The following is an 18,602-nucleotide window of genomic DNA, read 5'->3' on the forward strand; positions in this document are numbered from 1 at the left end:
ATAAATAACTTTCCAAAATGAGACACTTTGAGCTTTTCTGGACGACGGCAGGCTGCAGACAGAGACCTCCCTCTGAGCAGGGCCTCTCAGAGCCAGCCAACTCTCAAGTTTACCATACCTAGAGGACCACAGGATGACACTAGGTTGCCTCAGGAAATGTGAACATGGGGCAGAAGGGCTCCCCCGGGAAAGCCTTGGTACTACACTGTGTAAGGGATGCTTTCAAGACCCTGAGGTCCACTTTGATGACCTACGTTGCATCACCTTCTCTTTCCATTTATTTTCTAAATTATGACATATTTTGCCACATTACAACTCAGCTTGCAGGCCATAAATTCAGAGAAAATGTGTTCTAGTATCAGTGGCTTTAATATTTTGTAGTCTTCTGATCTCAAGAAGTTTGGCTCCTTTTGGTATCTCCTCTTGCCAGAAAACTGACCCATCACATTCCAAATTTATAAATCTTATTACCAAAATACCCTAGTAAATATATATTCATATTTATTTATGCAATTATATATTTTTAATGCATATATTTTAAAAATAATTAAAGTTGACATAAGCTAATGTAGAGTATACCCAAAGGACAATATACAGCAACAGTCAGCCATAGGTGCTTATAAAGTCTTGTACTGTCTGGACTAATCTCTCTCTTCATTTCTTTTTCTCTGCCTGTGGAGCTAGAGACTGTCTGAAGGAATTATGGAAGACCCCCGTAATACAAATAATTATCAAAGCAATCTGGCTGAGCAAAACTGTTTAACGGATGGCAAGCTGCTTCACACTGTGCTACATTATGCTTTACCAATCAAATGCCTCAGTAGTTAATTCATTGAGCTCCACATGGATTAAACAGGCTAGAGTGCACTCATCCTCTCCTTATGCAAAAGGAGAAGATTTGGTTCAAATGTTGATTTGCAACATGTCAAGAAATGTTTTCTTCAATTAAGTAATCTCATATTAAAGGGAGTTCCATGCCAGAAAAATAAACATGCTCATGCACATCAGTTATATGCAGGATACAATCTTATGATTTCTGTGAGGCAGCTCTTGAAAGCCAGGAATTAATATTTATATCAGAATCATAGCTACAGAAAGATTAGGTGAGTTTTGGATTCAATTTTACCTATATATATGTATTGTAGCCAATTCATTTCTAGTGGATCTACATAGGTTCAGTAATCATAATAGAAAGAAAACAGCCTTCAAATTGGCACTCCTTAGTGAGGAAGAATTAATCCACAGACTTTGCTCCACACAAACTTCAGTATTAATACTCCTTTTACTCAGTTTAATTCCTCACAGGAGGATTTTTTTTTCCTCTGGTCTGAAACTAATTGATTGGGATAGAAACAGGTAATTATTACTAAAAATTATAACAGGCATGTCTTCTGTGGTTTTTACTACTAAGGAGATTATAGATACAAAGATAATCACACTCCTAAGATGATGACACAATACAACAACTCCATTTGTCATTGTCAGACAAAAGAAAGGTACAGAAGAATAAATGTACTATATGGTTTTATCTCACCTTCAATCCCAATGTCTAGGGGTTGACCCCACACATCCTAAAGTCAATGTAGTTACAGCAGAGATGATTTTTGGCCTTGTGACAGGGAGATTGCATTAGATAAGCCAGACCTAGGGAATATATTTTCAACAGGCTTTGTGATGGCATAGCTGAATTATGAATAATTACTGACATCCCATCTGAGAGCCCAAGCAGCACACGATTATGCAGCTCATTGGATCCCTCGGGAAACTGGCAGTAAGGCAGCTTTGCTTTCCTCTGCAGTTTTGCTCACCCAGCTGCAGTAACTGGCATGCAGGGGAAGAAGGCTGGGCTCCTTACTCTGCTATGACCCATGCAGCAGTGGAATAAAACCCCAGGAGTGTGACACAGAGGTGAGGGGACCCAGGAAACTGGGAAAGCCCACACAGACATACTGTCCAGGTCATCTTTTGGTGCCTTCATCAAGCTTTTAGAGAGCACAAGCTACACTGGGGTAGACATTCTTCCAGTTGGAGGAGGGGGGGCAGATTTTTATTTTATGGAGGTGACACATTTAAAATATGAAATAATAAGTCAGCACCCTGTTTCATATTTTCTAGGAATAAAAGCATCTATGGTTTTCTGTTACTTATAATGAAAATAACATAACAAACAAATATTTTAAAATGCTCAAAAATTTTAACAATATCTGTTGATTTGCCCTCAATGTCAGGGCCAAATCAGGGGAAAAACATGCCAGAGAAAGTGATAATCTACTAGGTACTAGATGCCCCACCAACCAAATCTAATAAACTCTGTTGGAGGATTGAGAAGAAGCTGGTCTGACTCACATCCTATTGCTCAGAGCAGGATCTCGAAGATGCTGCCATGTCCTTTGCAGGGTCAGTGATAAGAAAGGCCTGTGACACACAGGGATTCCCTGCTGCTGGCCTTACACCTGCTCATGCTAGACATGATCCTGCTGAGACCGTGTCCTGACAGAATACTGTGCACCTGCTGATGATCCCATTAGAGGCCTTCACCCATTCCCATCCATTAAACACTGCCTAGGACACAGGCTCAGACATGGCCCCTGATCCATCCATGCATGCACTGGTACCAGCTTTGCAGATGTGTTCCAACACACAGCCAGCATCCTCTAGGAAAAACCTGATGGTGCTGCCCACGTGGAGGATGAGACACAGTGACTAGCACTGACACGCTGTAGAAATTGAGGTTTTGCTCCCATATCCCCAGCTCTAGAGTTTGTACTGGTGCTTAAATCTGATTTGGACACAAAGCAAATTTGAATTCAAGTACAGTAGGAGGTTTACATTCATATGATATGCTAGAAGTAGTGAAGTGGCCAGGCCACTCTCCTGCAATGAACACAAGTATTAGTGAGAGTGTCTAATCAATTAAATTATGGCATAATAAACAATTAGTTAATGACAAAAGTACAATGGCTTTTTAAATCCTGGTTAATTTTAGGGGGGGTGTTGTTTGGTTTTTTGGTTTGGTTTTTTTTTTTTGTTTTATTTTGGTTTTTTTATTGGGGTGGGGTTTTTTTTGGTTTTTTTTTTTAGTTTTAGATTTTCCTGGCACTGTGAATTTTTTGTGTTTTAAAAATGGGTAGAAACTTCCTCATGGGAGAAGAACAAATCCCTGCTGGTGACTGGACTTAAGTAAGTACCACTGCTTTGTACAGGTAATATGCCTGAAGTAGCATCTCTTGTTGATTCTGCTTTGCCTCCTATCAGAGGAGGCTTAGCAAAGTCAGTAGGTTTTCTTTTTGTCATTGACTGTCTGAGGGTAAATCCTTACCTTCTGTACCTAGGCTTTAATTTGTTCTAACCTTTACCACAGAGATGCTGCAAGGACTAAGTGCAGCATCATATATAAGATTTAAATAGGATCCTCTTAAGCAACTGGCAGTGAACAATGCAGGCAGTAGTAAGCTCTTTCCCACCAAATTCCTGTTTCATTCCAGATGAGCTGTTGGATGCAGTAGGTACAGTCCTGTGAAGTTCACCTCATGTACACGCATTCATTTGCAACACTGACACCCTGTTCCTACAGTTTGCAGAGACTGGGATTTGTTTCAATGGTTTTAACTGGGCCACTGCTTGTTCATAATTTCCTGTTGCTTTGATCATGGTTTTCCAGCTCTCCTCAAGTAAGTTGTATCCTCCAAGGTGGATTTTCTCCTTTCCTGTGCTGGGCCAAAGCATCTAAGTGACCTTTGATTTTTTTCTTCTTTCCTCTTTATTTTTCCCCTTTGGCTTTTTTTTTTTTTTTTTTTTTTCTGTTTTGTTTTGTTTCTGACTCGCCATATGTGAGATAATTGTGCCCACAGGAATTCCTTTCAGAGTACCTAAGCACAAAAGAAAAACACCCGGCCAGTTCTTTTTCTAGAGCAGTACAAACATTTCCTTAAACCTAAGTGTCTCAGGAGGGGCATTGACAGAAGGCTCCTTTCACCCAGAAAGCCAGCTCTGTGCTGAGCTGCCGGTGAACCCTCAGCCGCCTCCTGCATTTTGACGTCACTGATGGAGCAAAAGTTTTGCCAATAAAAGCAGTCAAGTTCTTTGATTCCAACTTTATGACAATGGAAAGGAGGCCAGGGCCAATCACGCTGTGGTGGGGTTTATTAATGGAAAAGGGCAGTGGGAGCCAGTAACTCTTTGGCAACTTTGTTCCTTTGACTACTGTCCCCCTGCCTTGTACTTGATGGATGGAAAACTGCATGCTCTCCTCTTCAGTGATGGCTTTCCCATGCTAATAATCTCCCCAGTAAGAAGGCCTGGACTAACATTAGGAACTTGCACAGCTTGGGAAGGGCAAAGCAGATCTTAAAACCACCCATGTGATTTGACGGCTGCAAGGAACCATGCTAAGAAAATATCCCTGTACTCTGAACTCATCTTATTAAGGGAATAAATCTGATTTCTTCTTTGAGCTCTCCTCCCCTGTGGTCTGAACTGCTAACCCTTTGGATTTAATAGATGAGTTATGTCCCTGGACAATGACACAAAAATTTTAGTCCTATTTTCAGCATATCACAAGAAAATGAACTGTAATCTCTCCTCAAAACTGTTTCAGAATGCTTCTGTCTGTCTCTGCACGAACAAAAATGGGGCTAACAATAAACTTATCAGGGGCTCATTTTTCCCAGGTCCAGCATGGTTGTGTACTGAGGAAAGGGATGCTGTCTTTAAATCCCAATTTGTGGAAAGGATAGATGGGCATTGCTTTTTCCCCACTTCCCTGCTCTGTCACTAAAATTGCCTGTAAATGCCTCAAACAAAGCAAGAAGAATCCCCATACCATGGACAGTGAAGAACAACACAGGCAGGGGGACATCTGCTTTAGTGGCCAAGTCAGCTTTAGGGAGGACCAAAATCAAAGTAAGGAGCAAGACATACAGAACTTGGCTGGAAGGTAAGAAAGAAGGGGGAAATGCCACTTCACTGGGAAAGAAACTGGTAGGGGGCCTAAGTGCCTCTTGTTTGCTTCACCAAACACATCACAGAACAAGTCAAATCCCGGAAGTTTTAGGAGCTCTTTCCCTCTCCACTTTGTGATCCAGAACACTCTAAGTGCAGTCAGAAGTCTCCCAGTCTGGATGGTTATTCATGGACCTTTGCTGGGCACCAACATGTAATCAAGCACATAAATTACACCCTGAGCAGTACGCTCCTGAACTCACCTCCCAGAGAAGTAACTGCCATAGAGGATATGAAGTTCCTGGCAAAAGAATTCTGCAGCACAGTGTAAGATAATGTCAATAAAAATTCTGAAAAGCAAAGCACAACTCCGTAGGAGCTCATGCTTTAGGGCATACTTTGGGTGTGATGATTTTACTGCTGTTTAAAAAAAAACAAAACAAAACAGGAAAGGATTCAATTTGAGCTAAGCATCTTCAACATTTGTAGCTGTAGAATACAGATTTCAGAACAATCCTTGCTAAGGGACATTACAGATAACAACACAACAACTTATTCCTCTCTTTGTCTGACAACTAATAAAACATCTATCTCCCCAAAAGTGTACAACTTTAGATAACTAAATCTCCTTAAAATTGCACAGAAAAAAAAAAAACTGCATTGAAATACAATTCATTAATTAGCAGTTGTGTGGGGTGAGGATGCTAAGTGTCATGGGATTTGGAATTTTTATTACATGGACCCTAATTCATAAGAAAAGTTTGATATATGTAGGTTGGGGGGAGTGGTACAAAATATGTAAGTGCTAATGTTCACAATATACTGTTCAAGTTTTTTATAGCAACTTGAAACCAGAATTTATAGAGTGCTATTAAAACGTCTTGGTTGTATGTGTTAGACCTTGATAGCAGCTGGATTAGCCTCAATTTTTATATTTTTTATAGGACGAAGAAGAATGTGGCTGTGCATCCCAGCATGTGAGAGAGTTTATCAAATACAAGGCAGCAGCCAGAACAACAGGAAATCGCATAAGAAAGCCCAACTCCTGGCTGGCAGAAGCACATTGACCTCTCCTTCATGTCACTGGGTTTAATGCTCCAACTTCGCTGTAAAAGCTTCTTCCCCGAGCCTGGGTTCATAAACGTGTTAGTGGTCCTTGATGTTCCCAGCAGAGGACAGTAAGGAAAACACAGCCCTGAATAGCGCACATTGATTGCAGCAAATACAGAGCAGGAGGGTCAGAACCATTTCCCAGCCCGGAGACAGTGCTGTAGAACTGAGCAGCTATTCACAGCCACTGGATCCTCTCCAAGCCGTGAGTGTAGATTTTCTTGTATCATCTTTGCAGAGAGGAATTGTGGTCCCCAGTGCCTCCCGCTTGATTCAGATAGACTGTTTATTTGTTTAGTCCTTAATGATATTATCCACAGGGCTAGAGCCACACAGGGAGGATTAGGAATTCCTGAGGGAGAAGCCGTGTGTTTATCACCCTGCCAGCCTCGTGTGACACAAGCCAAGTTATTTGTAGCTGTTCTTCCCCTCTGAAGACATGGAGCATGCAGCGGTGGGGCGAAGGTGTTGGATCGAACTTGCAAAGGCACAAGGTTGTCACAGGGAAAGTGGTAGGATTTGCATGCTAGAAACTCATTGCTCGACTACCTACAAACAGCTCTACCTCTGGATGTTTTTAAATGTAAATGACTGGAAGGGGGACATCAGAGATCGAAGCCTTTCAAACATTGATAACATCCCAAACCTGTGAATTTAACCTGCCTTTCAAGAGCATTTAATAAGCCATGCAACTGAGATTTTAGGGGACTTAAAAAAAAAAAAAAAAAAAAAAAAAAAAAAAAAAAAAAAGAAAGAGAGAGAGAGAAGAAAAAAAACCCCTACGTTTTTAAAACAACCAAAAAAAGCACCAGCACAAAAAGCTCTTGCAAGTGTGTGCATAAACTCAGCGAAAGAGGAAGAGGGGCCAAAGGGGAGGAAGAAGATTGTTGGTTTGGGTTTTTCTTCCTATTATTTTGCTTTATTTAAAAAATCGTTTCCTATTTTAATAAATATTTAATCATGGAAAGGGAGGGGAAAGGCCAAAAGTAACAAAGAACTGTAGGTTGTTTAGATTGCTTGGGAACTCCCTCTTTGCAGCTGACCATTGCTACATGTAGGTTAATTTCCACATGGAGCTGGAGAAACTCTATCCCCGGTTTGTGAAGTACGGGTCAGCCGAAGCATGTTAATCTGTTTAGCATGTGTGCTTCGTGGAGGTGCCAGACCACCGCCGTGCAAGAGCAGCAGCAGCAGCAACCACAGTCCTTAGGGGTAGTTAATAAAGGCTTAAAGGGAAACAAGTTTATAAAGGTTTCAGCTCGTGCACCGTGCCAGCTTTGGACATTTCAGACTCCCAGCCCTGTGGATCAGAAAGCCGAGAAATCCCCGGGCTATTTATCGCAGCCCTAGAATGCAAAACGCCGGTGGCGCAGCCGGGGAAAGAGCGGGAAGAGCCGGAGTGCTCCTTCCCCCCGTGAAAAGGGGGCACCAGCTGGATCTCCCCAAGGCTCTAGGGGCACCCCGAGCCCCGCAGCCCCGCACATGTGAACCTCCACTGCTTCGGGTACACAGATACGGTTTTGGAACCTCTGTTTTAACCTGCACCCTTGCCGATGCAGAGCCTCTCACCCAGCTGGAGGCTTGGAGAGTCGTACGAGCGGCTGAATGAGATAATAGCAAATAAAACAACACGGGCTTATTCCTCCAACCCCCCACAATGCCAGCTAATCAACGTCTCGTCTCTGTCGAGGATGAGCTGCGAGACATGTGGCGCTCGGGCTGACAATGTCACTTCTCTCTCAACATTTTTTTTTAATTTTCCTTTGAAATTCTAGACACTTATTAAAGCATTTTTAAATAATCAAAATATTTGCTGATGAGTATTTATTTTGACAAGGGTTTTGGTTTGGCTGTCGACTTTCCGTTCAACTACATTGACTGCAGTATTAATTTACTATAAAACCAAATGTGGTTGAGATTATTCTGCCTCGATGCTAGATTTCAGTCATTCTGGAGAAGTTTTTCTGGTAGATGAAATGAATAGTCACAAATAGATCTCTTTCCATTATCCAGCGTGCTTTGCCATGTATTCTTGCCAAAGGAAGCCGACACTCACCTACAGGAAAAATATCCCGTGAACAGATACATACCGTCGTCGTATCCTGAACGCAAGGGCACTCATGCAGTCCCGCGGTGTCGCTGTCCTCGCCGAAGATCACAAGAAGCCACAGACTGGGACGGGGATCCAGAATTTGGAACCGAATTACTCCATCGCGGAGGGGTTCTGGACGGTGCCCTTCCGCTGCTGGGCACTCGGACCCAGCGTGAATCCGGGGAAGGGGCCCCACTTTGGACAATCCCCACCCGACAAGGCTTTTTTTTTTCTGTTTTGTTTTGTTTTGTTTTGTTTTTTTGTGTGTCCAGGCCTTGAGCGCTCGTTTCTTTTGGGTAATGTATTGACGGCGATAAGATCACAAGTAAGGGGACAGAGACAGAAGCAGCCGCGACAAAAATACAGCCTCCTGGAGAAGTCTCTGCCCGCTTTCCTGCTGCCTGGCAGACCGGCTCCCAGCCGTCCTCCAGTAGTAATACGCACGTGCCCTATTCCCCTTGTTTCTTCTTCACTTGCAGAGAACGGCGGCAGCGGTCACCCACAGGTGTCTGCTGGCACCGGCTCATCAAGAGCTGCGGTCCGGCTCCTCTCAGTGGATCCAGCTCCCTCCAAGAGACGAAATTCTGCACCAAAAGAGCCTCCAGTTAGGCTTCCTGGCCTTTCCTGCCATCTTCAGTATTTACTTTACCCTGCCAGGCTGGTTTTTTTTTTTGTTGTTGTTGTTTTTTTTTTACTTTAACATTTTGCAGTTTTGTTGATTGGTTGATGTGCGGGCGCTGTTTGTCGTTTGTTGTTTTACAGGCTTGCTCCCACCTTTCATTAATCATTACGTTTTTCATTAACGCTGGAAGATCTAGGCGAGACCCTGAGAGGGGCGGCAGCTCCATGGCTTGATGCGGTTTCTGAAACCAACCTAACACGCCAGTAGGACTCTCTGACACTGACGTCGAGCATCCTTAGGCCGAGGTGTGCAGGGGGAAAGTGTCAACTATTTCAGAATAGGATAGCCCTCCCAGTCTATGCTTGCGGAGGCAACACACTCACACACAGAGATGTTTTAGAAATTTTCTGGGGAGGAAAAAAAAAGTGTTCTCTGTTTTCTCCCCTGAAATATTTCACAAAATGTTATTTCCTTGAGGAGCGTCTTGGAGGGGTGGGGAAGAGGGGGCGGGGGGGTGGGCCAGGGTGGTAGTACTGTCGATAAACGTGAGAAACCCTTCTCTGCTTAGGGCGTTTAATGCTATGAAGCCCTGTCTTCGAGGGGAAGCAGAGATCTCCCTTTGCTCCCCTTGCTCCATGTCCTGAGCAAGCCTGTTCTGGCTTCTCCAACTGAGCAAGGAGCACGTGGGGAGATGACATTGTCACTTGAAGGCGCTAAAATTCCTTTTATTGCTCTAATGACTTATTACCTATTCTCTTCCTCTGAAGGATCCAGTAAAACCTATTCTGTTTGAAACAGCCACTGCGCATTCTGATTGCAGGCCAAGTAAGAGTCCTGCCAGGGGAGGTTTAACAATGAGTTTCAGAGAAGTGTGTGTATTCTGCGCTTAAAACATGCTCCTGGTTAGAAATTCGGACGTTCCTCGCGCAACAGCTCTGCCCTCGGCCATCTCTGCTTCTTCTGGAGCAAGGGACTGTCATTTTCACTTCGGTAGCGCCAACCAGGTAAACGAGCCTGCAGTGGCTCATGAATAATCGGGATAATTTAATGGCATCTGACTCGTAGACCCATTTCATCCAGCAGCGGCATCCCCTCGGTCTTTTCAGAGATCAGAAATATTTACACAATTACGTGCAGATACCAGGTTGGCTTTCCAGTAAAAACGAAAGCTCAACCGCCTTCGAGCTGCACTGGCCCAGTCGCAGCGGCAGCGGGGGTAGAACTGCGCGGAAGGGAAAGGTCCGCCCTTAAAGCCAGCCTGCACGGAAGGGACAGGCAAAGGCGACGACGACTTCTTCGTGCTGCTGCAGAGTGAGTGCTAGGTCAAGGGAGCTTCCCAGACACGATGGCGGGGGGCCCGGCGCTCCCCTCACACCGACGCGAGGGTGCAGTGGGCACAGCCATTCACCCTCGGAGAGCGAGTGGAGAGGGGCGCGAAGTCACTTAGCGTTGAGAGGAGTAATTTCGCTGCTGAGAATCTGGCGGGAAGCATTGGTGCGTTTCAGACGCTAGGAGATCCTTCTCCGCCCATGCCGAGACGAGAGCCATGGAGTCCGGCCCAGGTGGAAGGGCCAAAGCGGCCGGGATACCCAGATTCCCAGGCTTTCGGAACAGCCCTTCAACACCGCAATGTCCAGCGGGAGCATCTGCACGGTGACCATCCCGCTGGGACGCTCCATTCCCTGGCCGACAAGGCTGAAGAAAAACAAAGAAACAGCTACAAAACAAACAAAAAACCTGCACAACCTAAAACAACTATACAAAAACCCACCAAAAAAAAAAAATCCCCGCCAAATAACCCACCTCTCTCAAGATCAGGACGTGAAAATAGGATTTCATAGGAGGCAGTGCAGGCACGCATCATGCATAGGCCGGGTGCCGATGCCACCTTCCCGAGCCGCTCGAAGGCTGTCGCCCGCAGGGCTCCTGCTGGCCGGGTGGCTCCGCACGGGTGCAACAGACGGGTCCCACCTCCTCGGCTTCACCCTCCGCGGGCAGAGGCTTTCCGTGGCAGGACGTGGCTGGCTCCGTTCCCTCGGCCCTCCCTCCGTACTGCCGGCACCAGGCCCACTTGCCGCGGTTCCTACAAGTCTCGGGCCGAACGGCATTACAAAATGCGGTACCGCGGGCCAATAAATTCCCCCAGCTCGACGCAGAGTAGGCTTCCCCCTTTAGAAGCTCTCCACGTGTAGAGAGGTATTTGGGTTGTCTCTGAAATAATAAATCCTAACAGCAGACAATAAAATTTACTATCACAGGAGTAACAGAAGCCTAAAATATTCCGAACATATTCCCTGAACAAATAACATAATCCCTGGCACACTAGAACACATGGTTTGCTTCAAACATGTTTCATTTTGTCATCGCATTGAGTGTACAGTATTTCTCTTTGGGTGCAAGAGTGATTGATATCTTTGGAAGAATTGTTTGCAAGAACATGAAAGTTGCCAAAGCAAACACGTTGGAGGGAAGTGTGCAGAAGGGGGAGCAGAAGTATTTGGAGTAGATCAGGGTTTGGGGAGTTCACACAGAGGTGAGACAGCTAGAAGTAGAACAAATAAAAACATTCTGCACACTTCATCTAAATAAATTATATACAAAAAAATGCCCTTTTGTAGCCGGCAACAGCACAGTTACCACGCTTTCCTCATGCCCCTATAGAATGTGGGCTGGAAGCCAACTTTCTTCAGCTAATGATTTGTAACTTTTGCTCCACTTGAATGAGTCTATTAATATTTAGATCTTTACAGTTCTGCTCCGTACAAGCTGTCAGCATTGTTAAACAAAATAATCTATTTACCTTCTGCTGTACGTGTCCAGCAGTGGCTTGCGTGGCTCCATGATGTACATTAACATGTTTTTCTTATGCTCCACTGCACTGGCCAGAGGCAAAACTTCACATATTCTGCTCTGCCTTTCTAAAAAATAATGTTTGACAAAACTCATTAGATAGCGCAAACTTTGGGGTGTTGATTTAATAACTTCCATTCCTGAAGGACAAATATTTATCTCAATTCTCTTTTTATTTCTTTCTGCCATCAACATCTGGGGAAAGTTGTTGTTCTGACTGGTTGAGATGGCCAGAACACACGAGAACTTTGGCGGCAGATGGCGAGGAGTGCGTGTTTTCGGACACGCAGATCGCTGTCCCTCTGAAATCTCCCTTCATAAAGCCCCTGACCCTTCGCGCCCCACCAGCACCGCGGCAGTGGCCCCCGGGGCCCTGGGAAAGGCCGTCCCCCAGCGGGGCGGGGTGGCGTAGGGCCCCTTGCATCAACCTGCTTCCATCGAATCAACAGCTAGAAAACGGAAAAAAAAAAAAAAAAAAAAAAAAAAAAAAAAAAGCAAAAGCTAAAGAAAGGAAAAAAAAGGAAGGGGGAGAGAGAGAGAGAGAAATTTCCACAGATCCACACATCTTCCTTGGGGGCGGCTATGACTCTGTTCCCCTTTCTGCGAGGAATTTTCACTAGGGTCTGGATTACAGAGGGGCCTAACCCATCTTCTACCCTCAGCCTTCCCCTCCCCCCAAAACATCTAATCCCTCACTACCTGCCTTTTTGACCAGCCTGGGGTGAACGGCACGGCTGCATGAAAGACATCCCAGGCAAAGGCATAACCCAGACTAGAAGGAATGGAGGAGTAGATCAGTGTCAGGGAACAGGCTACAGCCAAACCTCTCATCCCAGAGCTCTGCCTCTCTGCTGCTTTCCTCGCCCACGAGGAAAGTAATGTGAAACATGTAAAGTGTAGACAAACAGCTCAGTCACCTGCTGATTGTGATGGACTACTAGGCACAGAGCTGCAGCTGCCCTGGGTCTGGAGACGAAGCTCTGTCCTCATCTGCTTACTTTCCAAAAGGGAGAGGTCACCATGATCACTGTCTATCCTTGGGCTCTAGACTTGCAGACAATGGTCCTGGGAAGATCCTGTACACTAAAATTAAGAAACTCTGAAACCCACTAACTTGTCATGATGTTCATTGATCCTTAGAGTCCAGGCACCCTTCCTGACTGTATCTTGGGCATCTCTGGACTTGCACTTTGTGATGAAATTCCCTAGATGCTGTGAGTGCTGGACGGGTGTAGGCAGGGGCACAGCCCACGAGCAGGGGCAAGCCACAAACTGCCTTTTGGAGGCTCTGTGTGCATGCATGTGTGCTCGCTTTTGCATCCTCAGTAAACCAGTGCGATCCAGCAGACGTGAAAAAGTTTCCTGCTCGTCCCCCAGAAGCAAATTTCTGCCTCTGACGAAGGAGTCTGCCCTCTCAAACCCGCAGGTGGGTCCCAAGGGATTCCGTCAATACGCGGTCCTCAGTGGCGCAGAGATTCACCGCTAACACTTTATGAAGACATGCACTCTCTGCAGCCGAAAAAATCTGTCCTCTGAGCTAGACTCATTTTTGGAAGGGGAAGGAAAAAAAAATTCTATGTCCCTAAGGGAAGTATTTGATCGGTTTTGTCCTTGGGACTTGTCCTGTTGAGTTCACTGAAATTAGACATGATACAGCGTGAGCAGCTCCCCGTATGTCCCTAAGGGAAATATTTGATCGGTTTTGTCCTTGGGACTCGTCCTGTTGAGTTCAGTGGGAGTAGACATGATATAGCTCCCCGCCTGGCCGAGGAAGAGCGCGGCAGAGCCCGGACACTGGGGGAGCCACCCCGCTTCCCACCTGCCAGCTCATCCGCGTCTCGAGCAAGCCCTTCCCGCTCTGGTAGTCACCTGACGACTGGGACGAAGAGGAGCAGATCCTCTCAATTGTCTCCTGTTCCTCTCCCCTGCGGAGGGTTTCAGGAGGAGGTGACTCTGAAGACTTGAAAGAAAGAGAAGATTTCAACAGTATTTCTGTGCCTAACGTGCCCGTACGTCTTTCTCTCAGGAGATTCCACCTGCCAGAGGCTCAGAGGGGCCTCTTCTGGGGCAATACGGGGATAAAGGGATGTGGATATATTTCCCTGGTAGATTGCACATTTTATCCAGAATGCCCACCTCAAGAAGAACAACAATTTTAAAAAATAATAAATAAATGAACCTCAGCTTTATTCTGTTTGCCGATACTTGGACTGTAATCACCAAAGGCCAGGGGTGAAATCCGCACCACCAACCTGCTACCGACCCGATGGTACGGACGGGGCCGCCTCTGCATTCTTGGTTACCGGCACAAGGACGGTGTGCTACCCTGGGTCAGAGCCGGCTGTCGCGGGCTCGTCCCCTGCCGAGTCATGAGTGTGAGCTCTTTTCAGGCACTTTTGGTCATATCTATCCCGTAATCTAAGTCATCTGTGTAGCAGGCTTGAGTTAATGAAGAGAACATTTTCCTCATCCCTTCCCTCGCCAGCGCCAATCGTTGATTCGCCTTTATGATGACAAAATTATCTCTGTCGTACAGGAAAGAAACGGCCCTGCAAATCCGAGGGGTGCCAAACCGAGTGCCCAGCTGAGGCCACTTTTCCCGGGAGCGGGACGACCCGAGGGCTGTCCGCGCCCCTCCGCCCACCCCGCGGGAGCATAGAAATGCGTGTGTGGGTGCTTAGGTGCGCGGCGCTGTTCTCAGGTTAGAGATGGAGGCATAGGGTACCCCGGGGAGAGCTTTCCAACCTCTCCTCCTTCACTCAGCCCGGCGGCCTGTCGGAAACTGCTTCCCTGCGTTGGGCTTCCTGCAAGAAACGTTTGGGGGACAGGAACCGTCATTTCCGAGGGCGACTTTTCCCCACATTCCATCCTCCCCTTTTTTACTGCACTGTTCTTTCTGAACGAGGCCGGCGGGCACAGCGAGGAGGGCAGCTGGGTAAGAAAGGAGCCGGGCTATGCGCTCCGCACCTGTGCGTGCGAGGGGAGGACGGCGACGGCCTTTCGCCTTCCCTGAGCTCCTGACTGGCTTGCAGCAGGCAGCGGAGAAGGAGCTGCCCAACCTTAACCTATCGCGGTCGCTGAAAAGGAATCCAGGAAGAAGAGCCTGTGCTTGCCGTCAGGAAAAAACCGGGACCAAACATAACTTTTGGGGAGAAAGACTTTGGCCTAGCACCATTTCTCTGCCCCGTTTTTATAGCTCCGTTATCTTCTTCTCTCCTTTCCAACTCCCTCCCCCGCTGCCCCCCTTCTTTCTCTTTTGGAGGTGGGGGCGGGGTTGTGGGGAAAGAAGAAATTCTGCTGAACAGAGAAGCCAAGACGGGGAAGGAGTTCCTTTTGACTGCTCAGAGTGATCTATCCAGGCCCTCTAATTAGAGAGGGATCCAGGGTGGCATTAGTTTCCAAACATTTTAATCGAGCTTTAAGCAGAGCTCTTTTCAATAGCAGGAGATAAATGTAGCAACTGTTACCGTATCCCTGAATGGCCACCTCCCATGGCGGGCATTCAGCTTTCTTTTCAGAAGCCCTAAGCAGTTTAGTCTATGGACCCAGCAACACTCCACATATCTTCTAATTAGTCTAATTAGAAAGGTGGATTGATAGATACAAGGAAGACACAGTTAAGTTAGGAAGATGCTCAATGCTACCAGTCTGTGCTGGGGAACCGCTTGTTCTCAGTGTGAGGGGAAAAAAGAGATACAGGGAATAAAAGAAGAAAAAAAATAAAAGAAAACGAAAAAGAAAACGAAAAAGAAAAAGAGAAAAAGAGAAAAAGAGAAAAAGAGAAAAAGAGAAAAAGAGAAGAAGAAAGAAGAAAGAAGAAAGAAGAAAGAAGAAGAAAGAAGAAAGAAGAAAGAAGAAAGAAGAAAGAAGAAAGAAAAAAGAAAAACGAAGAATCCCGGAGCCTGACAGGAAGAACAAGTTCAGAGAAGTCTGACGCAAAGGAGATGCTGTCTCTTAATTGAAGGGGAGACATAACTGAGGTGCTTCCCCTGGCTGAATTTTCCCCTGATCCGGGTTGGAAGCACTCCTCTCTGCACGGCACAGCCTCGGGCCGATATGCGCCATTGTACACTCTTTCCTGGGACACGGGGCCCTGGGCTCACACAGATACGGGGGGGAAGGAAGAGAAACACAAGGGGCCGAAAGGCGGCCACCTCGACCCATCACGGCCAGTGCTGTCGCCGGGGAGACGTCACCCGCGGAGACCCGTCAAGAGGAGGCAGCACGGGTGGCTCGAGGAAGGCTGAACCTTTAATTGGGCGATAAATCAGAGAGAGGAGCATGAGGCAGCGCCCGCAGGTGTCAAAACAGAGAAAAAGTCGGCCGGTCAGCATGACAGGGCAAGGCCTCCTCGCCCCCTCTCCCGTTAATGTCTCCGTGTTAACTCTCCTGCCCTCAGACGGGTGGGGAAGAGAAGGGCAGGGGAATAAAGCAGAGCCCGCGAATCTCGAGTCATCTCGGGCCACGGTGGGGAACGGGGCAGCGCGTGTTATATTTTACCCTCTATGCTCCGAGTAGGTTTGTGCACCTGTGGGCCTTCTCTTTGTCTTTCTTCTGCCAGGCCGGTACAAGAGCCAGCAAGAGAAGCTTGGGAACTGCTCCCACCTCTCATTTAGGCATTCAGTGATAATTGAGCTACCACTCCTTTCCGTCCCGCCCTCCATGTTTCTTCTTCCCCTACCTGCCTTTTTCCGCACTTGCTCGATTTCTGGCAGATTGAGATTACCGACCAAATTACGAACTCTTTCAAATTCAATATTTATCTCGGGAAAAGCGTGTGTGTGTGTGTGTGTGTGTGTGTTGTGTGTGTCTGTGATTACAGTCCAGCTTGTCAAAGTCCCTAATCAAACTGCTGGCGAAAGGGGATTCGTAGACAAAAGGAAACAATGGAAGTCTCGTTAGATCATTTTTCTGGACATTGTTTATGGTCTGGAAGGGATCAATCGTTTCAAAATGTTACGAGTAAAAATGATCCTGTGTGGAATGCAGCTAATCCTTTTAAGTTCCTGTCAACTGTTTCCACTCAAAGAATCCGATTTTCCAAATCAAAGGTGCAGAACTCAATTGCCGAGGGATTTATAGCGTCGGCACCGGGCTCCCCTCACCCCACACGCCCCCGCGCGCCCCACGGTGTGTGTCGACGGCAGGACGGGACTGGGCCGAAGGTTGTCCTTGTCGGGGGGAGTTATGAACCCAGAGTGCTCCGCCGACGGCAGCAGTGGTCTGTTCTACCGGCGAGCCGCCGAGACAGCCCTGTTAGGACTGCAGCGTACCTGGGGCCAGGAGGAGGCACAGAGCCGGTCCCTCCTGCCGGTCTGCCGGCAGCGCCCCCGGCTCCGCCCCGGCACGGCCGCGGGGCTTTGTGCCGCTTACCCGGGCGAACCGCGCCGTCTTGCAGCCGCAGGCGCAGCAGCATCTCCGGGACCGAGTTCAAAATCTCTTGTGGAAGCGTTAGGTCTGGCTTGCCCATTTGTTAGCAAGTTGTTGCAGACTCCTTCTGGGTGGGGAGGAGGCTGGAGGGGAAGAGAGTCGTTTTAAAAGCAAAAACATCCTCTCCACATCTCTTGTCGGTAGCCCCGCTCCAGTGCGCGGGACGGGGATCTGCCTTAGAGGCGGATTGGCGGGAGTGGGGATTCCACCGAAAATCACGTCCCGGCCGCCGGATGCTTGAGCACTAGGAGGGGAGACATCTGAATGGAAGTAGGGCTGAAAGCGATCTAAAGCGGTTAATTTTCAGAGAAGGGTCACTCTTTGGCTTCTCATACAGAAGTTTGAAGTAGAGGGGAAGAGCTCTGCGATGTGGTATTAGCAGGGTCTCCGGCTGCCGAGGCTTGCAGGGACAGTGCGAGGATACTCACTTGAGTGCGTTGCCCCATCGGCAGCGCCGTCTGCACGGAGAAAGGCAGGTTAAGGACTTCCATTACGTAAGGAGGGATGTTTGACAGAGCCCACCAAGCAGCCCCAGACCGCCTTTTGTGCAATCAGAGGCAGGCTGGAAAGAAAGTACGCATTTTTTTTCCCATGGTCTGTAACTTCCGATCCCGTCCATTTTCGAGGAAAGTCAGCTGATATATCTGATATATCTAATACATCAGTCCCTTCTCGCTCGACACTGGGTATCTTTTCTCATTTTGTTTTCTAATCAAGGGTTCTTTTAATCGTCTATTTATTCGAAGAGCCTGTTCTCCTCTACACCCCTCCCACCCCTGTGCAGCCGACAGGTGGAATTTCGCTGTATACCCGTATATTAGAAAGCTATTTGTTTCGTCTGATTGTTGCTGAATATGCAGACGTGACAGTGTTTATTTTACAAAAAGAAAACTCAAGGAAGTCACCTCATTAATCTTGATTGTATGTATTTAATATATCTCGTATATATAGGTGTGCATGTACTTCCCTGCAATGAAACTAAAGAAGCAGTCCACTGACCACTGCGGTACGAAGAGACATTCACGGGTTTTTAAAGGACTTGCCAAAGCCTGGGCTTTAGCAGGAGAGGTGACCGCAGTGCGGGCACTGGACGGTGATATCACGGAGTGCGAGAAACATGCTCCTGAATGTTCTTACGCGTTTCGATGCTCTCACATGGTTTCCTATTTCACGAAGGGGACAGAAATATCTTCGGATTTACCGTAGAGATAAGGCTTTCCCAGCCTTAAGAAACGAATTAATGCAACATCTGAATTATCTAATTATCCTTTTGCTTCTAACATAAATTGCATAATCTGTCATCTAAATACGGGGGCCCGCAGATTTCTGCATGCCGTTTTACTATATCAGCAGAAGGGAAACAGAATCAATTCAACAGGTCTCCTGTGGCTTAGAGGAAGGGCAAGTTCAATTATTTTGATTACAAAAATGAAAAAAAGCCACAACTACAAATTTCCTTCTGAATTCAGCTCAGCGGTAGAATTTATGTAATTGACTACACACCGCGCTTAAAAAAAAATTAATTAAAAAATTCCGCATTTCCATCAGTTCAGTCCA

This window comes from Erithacus rubecula (assembly GCF_903797595.1).
Source record: "Erithacus rubecula genome assembly, chromosome: Z".
In the NCBI taxonomy this organism is placed as follows: Eukaryota; Metazoa; Chordata; class Aves; order Passeriformes; family Muscicapidae; genus Erithacus; species Erithacus rubecula.